General features: G+C 28.6%; 1 protein-coding gene across 4 annotated transcripts in view; it reads left to right on the forward strand.

Moving 5' to 3' along the window:
- Nucleotides 1-16,068, forward strand: part of LOC119605254 (tyrosine-protein kinase Btk29A) — a 161,660-nt gene that overhangs the window by 86,933 nt on the left and 58,659 nt on the right. For 2 of the 4 annotated variants that reach the window (XM_037958243.1, XM_037958244.1), the window contains exon 1: nt 5,068-5,345. The exons of the other annotated variants lie outside the window; for them this stretch is intronic. The gene's annotated coding sequence lies outside the window, so the exon portion shown is untranslated. Of the gene's footprint in view, nt 1-5,067; nt 5,346-16,068 lie in introns of those variants that run through there. 4 annotated transcript variants of the gene reach the window in all.

Consider the following 16,068-nt stretch of genomic DNA (forward strand, 5'->3'; position numbering starts at 1 on the left):
CATCCGGCCCTGCAGCTTTATAGGGAGCAAAGCTCTTGATTGCCCCTTTAACCATGTCAGTTGTAATAACTATTTCCGTGTTACCCTCCCCTTCCTCCAATATCGGTTCATCTATGTTATTCGATATACCGGGTGGGAAATGAGAATCCATTAGGAGTTTCATTGTCTCCTCCATATCCTCAAGCCTCCTGCCCGTGTCATCGATCATAGATTCCGGTTGGACATGAGTTTGGATAGGAATTTTTTTTATCTTCGATACGTCATTTACGCTATCTACCTGTTCACAGAAAAGTTTCCAGGAGTCTCGTTTGGCTTTTTCGAACGATTTTCTTATATTCACCAAGTTTATTACGATATTCATCCCAGTATACTGCGGTCTTTTACGCCGTGCCCGGTTAAATAGTTTGCGAAGAGTCTTCCCAAGGTTCCGGATCTCCCCAGTTACCCAGGGTTTTTCCTGGGCAGATCTCCGCTCCTCGCAGAGGGCAGCTGTCCTCGAACGATTCAACCAGGGCACTTGTGAACGTTTCCACTTTGGCATCTATATCCTCTTATTTCGACATTGAAAAGTATCCTGACCTAAACGGTTCTTTAGTAAGGCCCCGAACATTGTCCAATTAGTTTTAGACTTATTCCGAAACTTTATCGGCTTTGGTGGTGGCCTTAGTATTTTGAATCTTATGTACCGATGATCAGAAAAGGAGTGCTCGTCCGAAACTCTCCAATCCTGAATTTCGTTTATAAGCTCTTCTGAACATATAGTTATATCTAATACTTCTTCTCTGATTCTATTGACGAAGGTAGCTTTATTACCTAAGTTCAATGTTATCAAGTCTTTAGTATTAAAGAAATCCATGAGGGCTTGTCCCCTGCGATTGGTGTTTGTACTACCCAAGCTACATGATGCGAGTTGGCATCACAACCTATTACAATTTTCTTATTTTTCCTTTGTGCCTCTTCAACCAGTTTCATCAGATCCGACGTTGGTGGTAGGGTCGGAGAATCGAAAGGCAGGTAAATAGATGCAAGGAATATGTTGCCTCGACCTTGCTTCAGCACCGTTGCATCCGATGTTGATAATCCTGTTGAGAGGAGAAACATAAGTTCTTGTGACATAAGATACATGTTCTCGGGCGAGATCCTGTATCAGCGTAGAAAAGTTGGAAATTTACGTGATTTAATCCAGAAACCTTGTTGCGAATCGTCCAAGGTTCCTGGATTAAAGCTATATGTATTTACCTGTGTTGATTTTAGCCATCAGAGCGTTGGTAGCTGTCTCGCTCCAATGGAGGTTATTTTGGATAACCTCAATCATGGTCATCCATTAAACTGTCTTCCAGCGAGTTGGTGGTCACCTCCTCGCTCTTTGGATTTGACTCCTCCGGATAGCCTGAAGTGGCTATTAATGCAGTGAGTACTGTTGATGGCACTGCGGTTGTCCTTATCAGGCATAGGAATAGCAGTATTTTTAATAGACACATTCCCAATTCTGGAGAGCATTGCTGTTCTGTCTTCTGGCGGGTGAGTTGATTTCCTCCTCGCTTTTAGGATTTGACTCCTCAACATTGCTAGTACTTGCTAATGATGCTTTGGGTACTGTCTTAGGTGTTTTAGTGTCCTTGTCGGGGCCGGTTTTGACAGCCCTTTCATCGGCGCCTTCCCAATTTTGGAAAGGGCAACTACACTTTCTTCTGGCGAGTTAATGGTGAATTCCTCGATTTTAGGATTTGACTCCTCAACGTTATCAGTAGTGGATACTGTGGTCTTAGGTTTTTTAGTGTCCTTTTCGAGGCTTGTTGTAACAGCCCTTCCAATCGGCACCTTCCCAATTTTGAATATGACAGATTTAGAGGCGAAGTAAGCCCTACCCTTTATTCTTGGCAAGACTAGCCATGGATTTTCTGGGTCGATACCTATTACAAATAAAGTTCCCTCAGGTTCTTCTTTCCTGTAAAAGACATCCCATTTTCCACGGCCAGCTCAGCATTTTGACCTCCAAGAATTTCCAGTATACGTTCATTAGCCAGTTTACTGCCCCATCCTTTTATGTAGACAGTGGACTTTAGGAGCACCGGAAGCTCGCTCTTCTTTGCCAGTCCCAGCCTAGCGCCGTCCCAGGGAGGAGGGATACTTTCCACCAAGTTCTTTAGTGGTTGCTAACACATTGGTGAGATGCCAACCTCATCAACATCACGCCCATGCTGAACTCGCAGCTCTCGCTCTCTATTGGTTGTTTGCCCTTTGAAGCTATTGCATGGTCCACTATCTTATTGTTGACCAGGTCTTCTATTTTACTCTGTTGGTCTATTGGAATTTTGCCTGTCGGATTACCGGCATCGTAAACTGCATAGCAGAGATCGTCCCGGTGGCCTACTTCTGGCAACTTTGGCGTAAGATGGCGGCTCTTTACCTTTTCCTCCGTCTAGCTTCTCCTTCCTCGTTTTTTCGGGGCTTCTTTGAGATTCCCTTACCTTCGAGGTTGATTTCGCCGACGTGTTCGTCTTCGGAATATCTGGCTTGGCGTTGTCACCCTTACTCGCAGGATTCTCACTTGAGATTCCTTTGAGTGAAGTATGGCTTGGCTTCGACTGTGTATTAGAAGACGGGGAGCTCTTTTTCTTCTTAGGCTTATTCTCAGTTGTCAACTCCTCGGGAGACCTGATCCTTTTTGCCTCAGATCTTGTGAGAGAGTCCGATTTTTCCTTTGGAGTGTCGTGGGATTGACTAACTATGATTTCCTGAAGCATCTTTTTCAACTTCCTCCTCTGTGCTCCAGAAAGTCTTTTCTTAGTAATAGGTAGTTTAGCTATGCTATCACTCACCATCTTTCACCATTTGCTCTACTTCATCCTTTTTGGGATTTGCTATAATGGTATTATTATTATTATCATCTGAGGATTCAGAGTCGGAACCCTCACCTATATTTAAAGGCTGAGGTAGCTTAGAGCTCTCTCCGAGTACATCCTTCTCTTTCACCCCTATATTTTTTGCCAGCGGCATGCTGTACACTTGACGCATTGTCCGCCACGGAGGCCAAGGTACCCACCTCCGTAGTAGTATTCTGCTCACGATTGCAGGATGACGACGACACGTGACTCGCGAGTAGATCAACACTTGCCGCCGGTACTGGGTTATTTAGGCCCTGCACCGTAACTTTTATCTTTTTATTTTTATTTTCCTATTTGTTTTTTTTTTTTTTTTTTTTTTTTTTTTTTTGTTGCTTAACTAAATGATTTAAATTTTTGAGCATTTTTGTTTCTAAATATTCAATAATTCTAGAGAAATCTAATATTGTGCAAGCACCATCAGGTTTTTCCATACTAATCAACAATGTAATAAAAAAAAAAAATGTTGCCGATACATGTTGCTTTATTAAATAATATAAATTTAAAGTAATTTTGTTTTCCGTATCAGGTTATTCCAAATATTCAATATTTCTGGAGAAATCTAATGTTGCGCCACAACCTTTAGTAAATGCATAACAGCTTACATCATATTATTTCAATAATTGTCATGAAATCCAATGTTTGCGGCAACATGTTGCTTTATCAACATAAGTCAATCTAAGGAATTTACGTTTTTTTTTAATTATTCTTCAGCAAAGCCCTAAGCAACACAGCAAACTTAGCTTCTAATTACTCAAATAGATATTCAAATATTTCCTTTTAAACTTTTTTAATTTAATTAAGATTTTCTATTGAAAACCCCCCAATATTAAATATTTCTCTAATGAACTTTTCAATTTAAATATTTACTAAAACATTATCAGCATTTTGTTAATAATGTTTTAAGTTATATTTCAAATCTTTGTTAAACAATTAGTAATGATTTATTACACAAATTACTCAAAGGCATTTGAGTTTTTTTGTTAAAAACACTTCAATGATTTTTCAAACCACAAAGTTTTAAACGCATTTTTTTCCTCTGGTTTCTATTTGTATAAATTCTAAATTAATCCGGCAGCTAAAAAGTTTTTAAACGATTTTAAAAGATTTTGTGTTGTTGTGCTGCTGTTTTAATAATAGAATAAATTAATGGAATGTGCGTTTTTTTAATGAGTTGAGTCTTGGAGTTATGGCTTAACAATTAATATTAACTCCTTGTCGATTTATTATTTAAATAATAAAATTTGAAGAAATGTATTTTGTTTCAAAAACATGAGTCTAACAACATTTTTATACATTCTCTTAGTTTATATCAATTAGTTTTTTTAAGTTTTAATACTTTAAACCTTTACTATTAAAGCAGCATCATGTTGCTAAACATAGTAATGTTTTATGTGAAATTAGCAACATGTTGCCAAAGAAAGAAATGTTAACAGTAAGTTTATTTTCTTAATTACAATAAATTTTATTACTTTTCAAAATAATTTATTAAAATATGCAAACTTTTGGCTTCAGCAACATGTTGCTGGCCAACATTTTAATAACTTTCTTAAACAGAATTTCCTAAAATATTGCTTACAAGCCAAATTAATTATTACAACAAAGTTCTAAACATTTAATAATTCAAACTCTTCGCAACATGTTGCTAAAGCTCAAAATGTTTGCCTAAAGATTTCTTTATGTATTTCTAAAATTTTTCTATACTATTTTTACATAAATCTTTAAATTAGAAAGATTTTTGTAAACATATTTAAATATTCTTAAGTTTTTTGTTTTTAAGCAACATGTTGCCAGCAATACTTTAGTGTTTTGCTTGGAAATTAAACTGTTTGATATTTATCTTTCGTTACAACTGTGTTAATTTTTCAAATTGTTATGCCTGTGTAAACATTTACATGGTTAGTTGAGTATATGTTTTTGTTATTCTTTTTTTTTTTTGTAAATATTTCATCAGATAATAATTGCTATAAATACAATTACCTTGCCTTATAACAACTACTACAAAATTAGAGTTTTTTTTAAGTTTTTTTTTTCACAACAAAAAATAGGTTCTGTTTTTTTCTATTAATAAATGGCTCTTTTTGTGTTCTTATTTCCCTATTATTTATTGAAATTTATTTTCTTTTTTATAATTTTTCTTTTTTTAGGTTTTTTTTATGCAAAAAAAGTTTTTACACATTTTTTTTAAATTTTCCTTTAAATGTTTTATTTTATTTATTTAATAAATTTCAAATAATTAAAATAATTTACACCAGATTTTCTTAACCAAAAGAAAGTGTGTGTATAATTTATAATTTGTTTTTAACAAAATTATTGTCATCGACAAATGATTCCGTGTGTTAGTCTCGCGGAAACCAGTGTACTGGGCAATATGAAGGAACGTGTTAAAGAAATGAAGGTCTTTGGCTGTAGGCTGAATTTTTTGGAATAATATTAGTCATAGCTTGACTAGTTCAAAAGGTATGTTTAAATATTTTTTTTTTATATTTTAATAAAAATTTGTTTAAAATATGTTTTATAATAAAGGGAGTATGTTTAGCAACATGTTGCTGTTTACGAAATATATTCCACATTACATTCCCCTGAAATTTGTACTTCAGCTGCAAACATCTAGTATGAATCTTGTCATGAATTGCAGTATTGTTATATTACAACATATTATCTCTGCAACATTTCTATTGTTAAGCAACATATCTCACAACTTGTTGCTAAGCTTATAATATTGACCTAAAATACCCTAGATAAAAGTTTATGCCCTGCAAAATGTATACCAACTTGTGGCGAACTCCCTATAGAATCTGAAACATAGATCCGTCTAAATGTAGCTAAACTTGTTGCTAAGTGACCTTAGCAACATTTTTTTTTTTTCAAAATAACTGCATATAAATGTATGTTTAGGAAACATGTATAGATTAACTATTTCTGATCCGTGAAGTTCATACAGATCAGAAACATATTTCTGACAACATGTAGCTAAACATTTAACTTAAATATCGTAAAATTTGCAACTGAATAGAACAGCTTTATCTAGCATATAAAGTCCATATACAGTGCACTTTTAACCAAGAGATATGTAGTATTGTATGTTTAGAAACATGTTTACCAACTTGTTGCGATAATCCTATGGAATCTGATACATGTTTTTGGCAACATGTTGCAAGTGAATAAAACAGTTTCATTCAGCATAAAAGTTTTATATTAAAATCAGGAACATTTCTTATAATATTATCTTTGACTTGGCATCATTACGAATATTGGCAAGATGTTGGCAAACTATTGATTGATCGACATTTGTTCAAATCTTTTAAGCAACATGTCTTACAACTTGTTGCTTAGCTCAATATTAATCTAAAAAGATTTTCTTTCTTAATAATTAGATACAAATTTATGTTTAGCAATATGTGGCGAACTTCCTATAGATTCAGATACATGTTTCTGGCAACATTTTGCAACTGAATAATAAAGTTAAACAAGATTTAACTTTAAATCATGAAAGTTCATATAATATTATCTCTGACTTGGCATCATTACAAATATTGGCAATATGTTGCCAAACTATTGATTGATCGGTTTTTATAATTAAACTCACATTTGTTCAAATCTTTCCAAATAATTTTAGCAACATGTCTCTCAACTTGTTCCCAAGTATAATAATAATAATTAGATACAAATTTATGTCTAGCAACATGTATAGCAACTTGTTGCAATCATCCTATAGAAACTGAAATACGTTTCTAGTACATTTTGCAACTAAATATAACAGCTTTATCCAGCATAACTTAAAAACAAGAAAATTTCTTAAAATTTTATCTCTGTCTTGGCATCATTATGAATATTGGCAACATGCTGCCAAACTATTGATTAATCGTTTTTCATTATTAAACTCACATTTGTTCCAAATCATTTAAGCAACATGTCTCACAACTTGTTCCCAAGTATAGCAACATGTATAGCAACTTCTTGCGATCATCCTATAGAAACTGAAACATGTTTCTGGCAACATTTTGCAACTGAATAAAACAGCTTTATCCAGCATAAAAACTTAACTCAAAATCATGAAATTTCTTATAATTTTATCTCTGTCTTGGCATCATTACGAATATTGGCAACATGTTGCCAAACTATTGATTGATCGATTGCATTATTAAACCCACATTTGTTCAATTCATTCTCTCGTAAGCCTAAACTACAGCTCTAGTAAAAATTTAACAAATAAACTTATAGTAAAATAATTAGAAAACAAAAACTTAAATTAACTTTAATGTTTTAAACATTATTTGTAATTAAACAGTATTTTACATAATATTTATAACACTTTTTCTCTTTTTACTTGATTTGAACACTTGTCTTCAGACTATTGATTATAGTTAATGATTAATAAATGTATAACGAAATCTTAACTAAAACAAACATTAAAGGCAGTTGGCTTATTACGATTTATACAAGTTCCAGACAAAAGGAAAAAACATAAAAAAAAATTTTGCATTCTATAACAAAAGTCTAACTGACTAAATGTCTGTCATTGTAAATTGACATTGATATATGAATAAATTTAAACAACAGAAATGTACATTTGCAGATATAGATATATAAACATATACTACTATAAAGTGATCATTATATACACCAGATTTCTATTACATTTAAAGCTACAATAGCTTAAACAATATAAAATTTCTTTTGTTAATTTTAATGTTTTTTTTTTTCTTTAAACAAACCTGGTCTTTTTTTAAAATAAATAGTCTATTTAAATTTATTGTTGTTTATTTTTTCCAATAAAGAAACCCATAGAAAAATATATGTTATTGAATTTGATATTGAATGTGTAATGACAAATCATATTTTTTTTCTGTTATTGAATCAAATGAAATTGAAAATATTTAAAGAAATAAGTTAGAGGGAAAAAAAACAAGATTTAATTTGTTAACTTTATATTTATTGACTGTGGCTTTGAAGTTACAAGGTGTAAAAGTAAAATTAATTTGTAACACAAGTAGCTTGTTTAATATGGTTGAGGTGTTTTGAATATTTACCGTTAGATCTCAAGAACTTTTAGCAATTGACAGCTTAACTAAAGTAGAAAATTGTAGAAGAAAAAACCTGGTCGGAGAATTGCAAAGTATGGTGTAAATTACAAGCAACATGTTGCTGGTGAAGATAATAACTCATGTTGAAACTCAGAGACTCAAAGTTTACAAATTCTAGTCGACTTTGACAGCCTTGTTTGATCTAAAAAGTTTTACTTTCTAAATAATTACATACTAATTTATGTTTAGCAACATGTGGCGAACTTATTACAGTTTCAGATACATGTTTCTGGCAACATTTTGCAACTGAATAATAAAGATATAAAAAGGTTTTAACTTAAAATCAAGAAAATTTCTTATAATTTTATCTTGTCTTGGCATCATAACGAATATTGTCAACATGTTGCCAAACTATTGATTGTTGTTCCAAAAGAATAATGCCTCCGATTCTTGGTCTTAAAACTTGTTTTTTGTCTAGACTAGTTGATCTTAGTCTTAAGAGTCAATATCACCACTTTTAAAACTCACAGTATATCTTAGGCAAGTTTAAAACAACTGCAACACTTTAGCAACATGTTTCTGTTAGCAACTTGCTTCAGCTACATGTTGCTAATAAAGTTTTTTAACAAACTTCTTAAATATCATAGATTTTTTAAAAATTTAATTTATAACATTTTTAATTTTTTTAAAATAACATAAATATTAACCCGCAACATGTTGCTAGAAACATTTTTACAACTATTGCACAACAACATTTTTGTATTTAAATAAAAACCTGAGATTTAGAAATTTGAACTTGTGTTTAGATTAGGTACAGACAAAAGCTTCTGATACCTCCTTCTATTTATGTAATATTTTGAAAATTATCCTTAGCCTCATGTTGCTAGCAATAATTTCCAAATTTTCAACATATTTCTTTTGCAACAAGTTGGTACAACTGTTGAAACTACTTTTAAATTGTTAACAAATCAATTTAATTAATTTTACATTAAAAAAACTGAAGTTTTTTAACAAATTTATTAGCTGAAGTGTTGCGGAACATGTTGCCGATACAAAACTTCAAATATTGAGGAATTTGATACGCTTTTTCTAAGTTTATTTGTTTAATTGAAATAAAATTTAAGATAACATTTTTTTTCTGTACTTTTTGCAACATTTTGCTAACAACATTTAACGCAACATGTTGCCAGCATTTACATTCAAACTAAAATTTCCATAAAATCTCATTTTTACTTAATTTCTTAATTATATGAAACCGCTCGATGTTTTGACAAGAATTTTATTACTAAAATATTTAGCAACATGTGCTACCAACATTTCTTTTTAAAAATAGTACAATAAATCCTTATTTTCAAAATTTTGTTTATGGTTTTAAATAAATTCATGCAGTTTTCAAAGTAATTATGTTTTATTATTGTTCGGCAACATGTTGCTAGCAACATTTTATAAAAATCCTAATTTTACTTAGTTTCTTAACTATATGAAACCGCCTGATGTTTTGACAAGAATTTTTTTATAAAATTTTCATTAGCAACATGTTGCTAATGTCATTTCTTATTATATGGTTCGATAAAATCTGGTTTTCAAAATTTGTATTAATTTTTTAATGCATAAATGCATGCATAACATAATTTCGTTAAATCATTGTTCGGCAACATGTTGCTAGCAACATTTTATAACAAACTTAATTTTACTTTAACGTTTAGTTATATGATTTTTAAAGTTTAACATAAAGCAAGGCAATTGAAAATAGTTTTGCTATTTTAAAGCTGTCAGCAATATGTTGCTAGCAACATTGTAGGCCAAATTTAACACAAAACTCACTTATAGTAGGTTTAAATTATAGGTTTTTATTGTATTTATATTAAACAAAAATGTTGTGATATTAAAATATAATTGCAGCAAAAGTTTTCTGCAACATGTTGCTTACAAGAATATTCAAACCTATATACCGCATATACATATACTAAAACAATTCTCTTATGTTAAGTTTCTTTACAAAAAGTGATTATTTTTTTTTTAGTTTTAAATTAAACCTTAAAAAAATATTTTATAATTTTAATCTATTGCAACATGTTGCTTACCAATATGTTAATATTTATACATATTATTTATATATTTTTTGGAATAAACTCTGCAATTAGTTTACTAATCACATTTTTTATCTTATAAACTTTGAAATTACAATTCTTATAACATTGTCTCTTGCAGTTTTGCTAAATCTAATCTTTATTTTGTCATCAATAATGTTCATGTTGCCAAGAAATGTTTAATTTGCTTGTATTTTAATATCAAAAGTGTAAAATTTATATTCGCATATAATAGTTAGTTTTACGAGTTTAAAGTTGACATTCGAGATTTGTTTTCAATGATAATTTAAATAATAGTGTTGTGATTAGATTGTGACTGCCTTACCTCTGAAAAAAAAACACTTCTTTCAGGCATCCAAAACCATTTGCTGTTTTAAGTTTTTTTAAACTACTGCCAGTTGTATTAAAAGATTTGCAATAAAATTGATGTTGCAACATATTAAATGATGGCTGAATGCAAAAAAAACAGGCATAAATTTAAATTTGATGTTTAAGCAAATGTGAAAAGTTTGAATAAAAATAATGTTTAGAGTGAAACAGATGTAAACAAGTGATTTATTTGATTGGTTTTCTTAACATATGACATTTATAAAAGAAATGTTTTTATACGGCTTAGGAACGTATTGTTAGCAACATGTTGCTGAGTTGTTAAATCTCTAGATGTTGTTGTTTAACAACTTTATTTATATATTTCTTATTTACTTCATAAAAGTTTTAATTTAATTACATATTGATTAAAAGCTGTAGTAGTTTTATTAGAAATTATGTTTAGCAACATGTTGCCAAAGTTAAATTCTTCATTTTTGTTTACTTTTTTTAAATAAATTTTGCAATTAAACCTAAACTGTATTTAAACAAATTTAAATCAAAAATTAAGTTCACATTGCTTTAATGAAGTAACTAATTTTTAAAAGTTATGTTTAGCAACATGTTGCCCAAAGTAAAACACAAAATTTGTCCTAATTTTTAATAAAATTCTCTATATATTTTAATAAAAAAGTTTAAATCTAAGTTTATAACTAAAAATCATGTTTAGCAACATGTTGCAAAAAAAAACTTTGTTTAGCAACATGTTGCCCAAATTAAAATGGTTTTTTTTCTTCTAATTTTTAGTAAAATTCTCTATATATTTCATTAAAAAGGCTCAAAAGGTTTAAATTTAAGTTTATAACTAAAAAAACATGTTTAACAACATGTTGCCAAAGTAAATGATTAGTTTTTTCTTATTTTTAAATAAGAAATTTGAAGTTTTAATTTAAATTTAAATTTCTTACTTCACTAAAGCTGTGAATTATATAAATTTTAGCAGCTTATTTTTATAACATTTCCCTTACTGTTCTAATTTAAAATCCACTAATTAATCATTGTAAATTTAACATCTTGCTTACTAAAGACTCCCTAAAAAGTCCTTGTCATTATCTAACTTTTTTTTACGAGTTCAGCTTAATTTTCTACTGTCACTTTGTATTTTATGTTGCTCTCAATGCACTTAATTAACTTTTTCAGCTTCATTATGTTAGAATAATAAAATTTCAAGAAGAAAAAGAAAACAAAGTCTAAAGGAATCTTACTAAATTAAGATTCTATTCTTATTCTCTCGTTGTTGCTTTTTATATACATTCATATAAGCTCATTAAATAAAGTATGTAAATCATCATTTAGTTGCTGGAATTCTGGGTAAGAGAGTTAATAAGTAGAAAAAAAAACAGTTTCTTAAAGGAACGAGATGTTTTTGTTAAGCGAAATGATGGGAATTTTGTTTAAATTTGTTATTTGGCAACATTGTTTGCCTTTTTTTCCAGTTTTACTAAATTTTTAAACGAAAATGTTTCATTTGATGTGTTAGCAACATGTTGTTAAAAGTTTGTTTGTCTACTTAACTTTTAAAGGATATTATAGGTTAGCAACTTGTTGTAAACATTTGCTACCGTTAAATACTGAAACTTTTATGCTGATAAAAGACTATTGCTTCACTTCACTTGTCTAGCAACATGTTGCTAAGACAATTATTTGACAATATGTTTTATTCAACAATTGCCTTTATTATATTTCCATTAATAAAATTCTTTTTTTTAAGTAAAATATAAAAATGTATAAATTTGGCAACATGTTGCGCAACATTTCCTGATATCGATTATTGAATACTGATATTTTCAAAAGTAAATTATGTTATAGTTATAATGCTGGAACGTTTTGTCAACAACAAAATCTTTTTGATACGACTTATCAACATGTTAACCTTAATTTGTTCTAGCAACATGTTGCATAAATCTCAATGTCTAAAAAATTAAAAAAAATATTGCTAAATTATTAAAACCTATTAGTTCTTTTCATTAATTTTAGGTTTAAACAATAATTTTTTACATTTATTTAGTGCAAATTATTGCTTGCAACATGTTGCTAAACCTGTATAAAATTTGTCTACAACATAGTAAAACTGTTTAATTTGTTTTAATGTAAACTTAGTTTTGTAAAAACTATGTTTAAGTTTAACTTTATACTTTATACTTTGGTATTTCGTAGATTCTTTTCTTAGCAACATGTTGCCAATGTAAATTTCTACATTTTCCTTTCATATAATGTAATTTTAAACTTTAGTTTAAAGGAATATTCTGTTTAAAAAACAATTTTTGAAATTTTCTTAAATATTATGTTTAGCAACATGTTGCTTAAGTAAAATGTAAAATTTTCTTTATTTCTAACATAATTGTTGGGTTTATTAAATAAAAGATTCAATTTGTACAACAAATGTTTGAAATTTTGAAAAATTGTTGATTAGCAACATATTGCTAAAGTTTAATTATTAAATTTCCCTTATTTTTAAGATATTTTTAGATTTTATTTAACAATATTTTTCAGTTTTTAAAATAAGTTTCTTTATTTTGTCAAAAAATTTAGTTGCTAAAGTTAATATCATAAAATTTCTTAACTTTTAACATAATTTTAGGTTTATGTAGGTTAAAATCTCACTTTATAAAACAAATTGTTGGAATTTTGTAAAAAATTATGTTTAGCAACATGTTGCTAAAACAAATTTTTCCAATTTTCTTTATTTTTAAACTAATTTAATTATTTAAGCTGAAGTGTCATTTTATAAAATATTTTTTTGGCATTTTGTGAAAATTTTCTTTTAGCAACATGTTGCTGAAGTGAATTTCATAAAATTTCTTTACTTTTAACCTAATTTTAGGTTATATACGTAAAAGTCTCAATATATAAAACATATTGAGGGTATTTTGTGAAATATTATGTTTAGCAACATGTTGCTAAAACAAAATGTTTCTAATTTTCTTTACTTTTAAAGTAACTAGTATTTATTTAAGCTAAAGTGTCATTTTATAATTTTTTTCTTGGAGTTTGGTGAAAAATTTCTTTCAGCAACATGTTGCTAAAGTGAATTTCATAACATTTCTTTACTTTTAATATAATTTTAGGTTTATGTAAGTTAAAGTCTTAATATATAAAACAAATTGTTCGAATTTTGTAAAAATTTATGTTTAGCAACATGTTGCTAAAACAAAATTTTTCCAATTTTCTTTACTTTTAAAGTAATTTTAGTATTTATTTAAGCTAAAGTGTTATTTTATAATTTTTCTCTTGGAGTTTTGTGAAAAATTTCTTTTAGCAACATGTTGCTAAACATAATTTTTTCTTTTAATGTAATTTATAGGATTTGTTTAAGTTAAAGTTTTAATTTGTAAAACAAATTGTTTTCATTTTGTGAAAAAGTTTGTTTAGCAACATGTTGCTAAGAAATTTGTTTAATTTTTTCTAAATAATTTTTATGAAAAAAACTTATTTATGAAATTCTTAAAAAAGACAAAGAAAAAATTAGTTGTTCACAAAAATGTTGCTAGCAACATGTTGTCCACTATTAACGTTTTTCTAAAATAGAACTATAATTAAGGATTTTAAAAGTGATTTTGTTATCATAATATAAAATAAAATGTTTTCTCTCACATTTCAAAATATTGCTGGCAGCAACATGTTCTAATTAAAATGTTCATAGTAATGTTGCAAAGAGTTTAATTCATATCTTTTAAACCAAAAAAATTGATTCCTTGACATTTCTGCTAATATCATCATCACCTAGCTAGCGATGTCGTGCTGGAAACATTGAGCAACAACAACTACATCTCCTACATGCCTAAATGACAACATTAAAGTGTCACTTGAAAAAATTTTTTGTTAGCAACATTACATGAATATAATGTTCTCCTGGTATACATACATTCGTCTAAAGTGTAGGCGTTAAAATTTACAGTTTTTTTGTTTCTTTTTTGTTTTAGAAAGGAGCTGGTTGTTTAATTCGACTTTTAATATTTAATAGTTGTTAAATTTTGTCTAATAAATGAAAGACATGCAAAATTAGAAAACCACTAAAATTAAAAGGGAGTGTTAGCTTTAGTAAAATGCAAAAATGTTAACAACTTTTAAAGATGTTTAAATAAAAAAATAATGTGTTAAAGTATCAAAAAAGTAATTTAGATATAATTAGTAAACTTATTTAGCCAAATACTTCTTATTTCCTCTTAAAATTTAGAAAATTTTAAAATTATTAATTCCCTTTCAAGCGGAAGTTTTGATGTTTATTTGATTTTTTCGCCAAGTTTATCAACATTATAAATTTTTTTACACATAATTTTATACATCTTGTTTATTTTATAAATTTCCCCCCTTAATTCATTTTTTATTTGACGTGTAGCACGCGAAATAAAGACTAATTTAAGTAATACAACCAGATTATTTGTGTATTTATCTCAATATAATAAAACAAACAGCTCTTAAAACAAGGTGTTAAATTAAGAAAAAATAAAAAAAAAATAAAAAATAAAACAAAATTACTTTACGATGTTAATAATATGTCAACACCCTTCAAAAAAAACAAGTAACAAAATTGCAACAAATTTTATTAATATGTTTAGAAACATTAAAAGAAAGAGTTGTTTGAATTAATTAGAAAGAATTGTATTTTGAAGATAACAACTCTTAATAATATTAAAATTAAATTCCTACATAATTAGCCAAAACAAGTATTTTCGTTTAATTTTAAATCAATATTAATAAAAACATAATTAATAGAATTTTATGTTTGATTTAGTAGTAGTTGTAGTTTTAAGGTGTTTCCTTAATGAAAGTGTTGGAATAAATAATTTAAATATTCTTTAATTGATTTAATTATTTTTAAATTGGCATATACATTAAAATTTAATTAGTATTTTTAAATCATTTTTTTTAAATGACAGTTGTTAAGGTTGTTAATGATTTATTTATTGCTACGCAATATATATGTTGCCAAAATAAAAAAAATTGTTATCTCAATGTTTAAACAATTAGGAAATTAGTTGCAAAAAAGGTAAAATGTATAAATTAAGGAAATAAAGGGAAAAAAGGAAATGTTTAGCAACATGTTACCTTGGAAGTTAAAATTAGACTATACGCTCCACTACAGACTGGAAAATATTTCAGTTCTAGTCCAGTTCTAGTTTAGTTCTAGTTCAGTTTTAGTTCAGTTCCAGTTCTAGTTCAGTTCTAGTTCAATTCTAGTTCAGTTTTAGTCAGTTCTAGTCAGTTCTAATTCAGTTCTAATTCAGTTCTAGTTCAGTTCTAGTTCAGTTCTAGTTCAGTTCTAGTTCAGTTCTAGTTCAGTTCTACTTCAGTTCTAGTTCGTTCTAGTTCTAGTTCAGTCTAGTTCAGTTCTCGTTCAGTTCTAGTTCAGTTCTAGTTCAGTTCTAGTTCAGTTCTAGTTCAGTTCTAGTTCAGTTCTAGTCAGTTCTAGTTCAGTTCTAGTTCAGTTCTAGTTCAGTTCTAGTTCAGTTCTAGTTCAGTTTCTAGTTCAGTTCTAGTTCAGTTTCTAGTTCAGTTCTAGTTCAGTTCTAGTTCAGTTCTAGTTCAGTTCTAGTTCAGTTTCTAGTTCAGTTCTAGTTCAGTTCTAGTTCAGTTCTAGTTCAGTTCTAGGTTCAGTTCTAGTTCAGTTCTAGTTCAGTTCTAGTTCAGTTCTAGTTCAGTTCTAGTTCAGTTCTAGTTCAGTTCTAGTTCAGTTCTAGTTCAGTTCTAGTTCTAGTT

The sequence above is a fragment of the Lucilia sericata genome, unplaced genomic scaffold (genome assembly GCF_015586225.1).
Source record: "Lucilia sericata isolate MDLA Ls3-8-SP2 unplaced genomic scaffold, ASM1558622v1 Contig000468F_arrow, whole genome shotgun sequence".
Classification (NCBI taxonomy): domain Eukaryota; kingdom Metazoa; phylum Arthropoda; class Insecta; order Diptera; family Calliphoridae; genus Lucilia; species Lucilia sericata.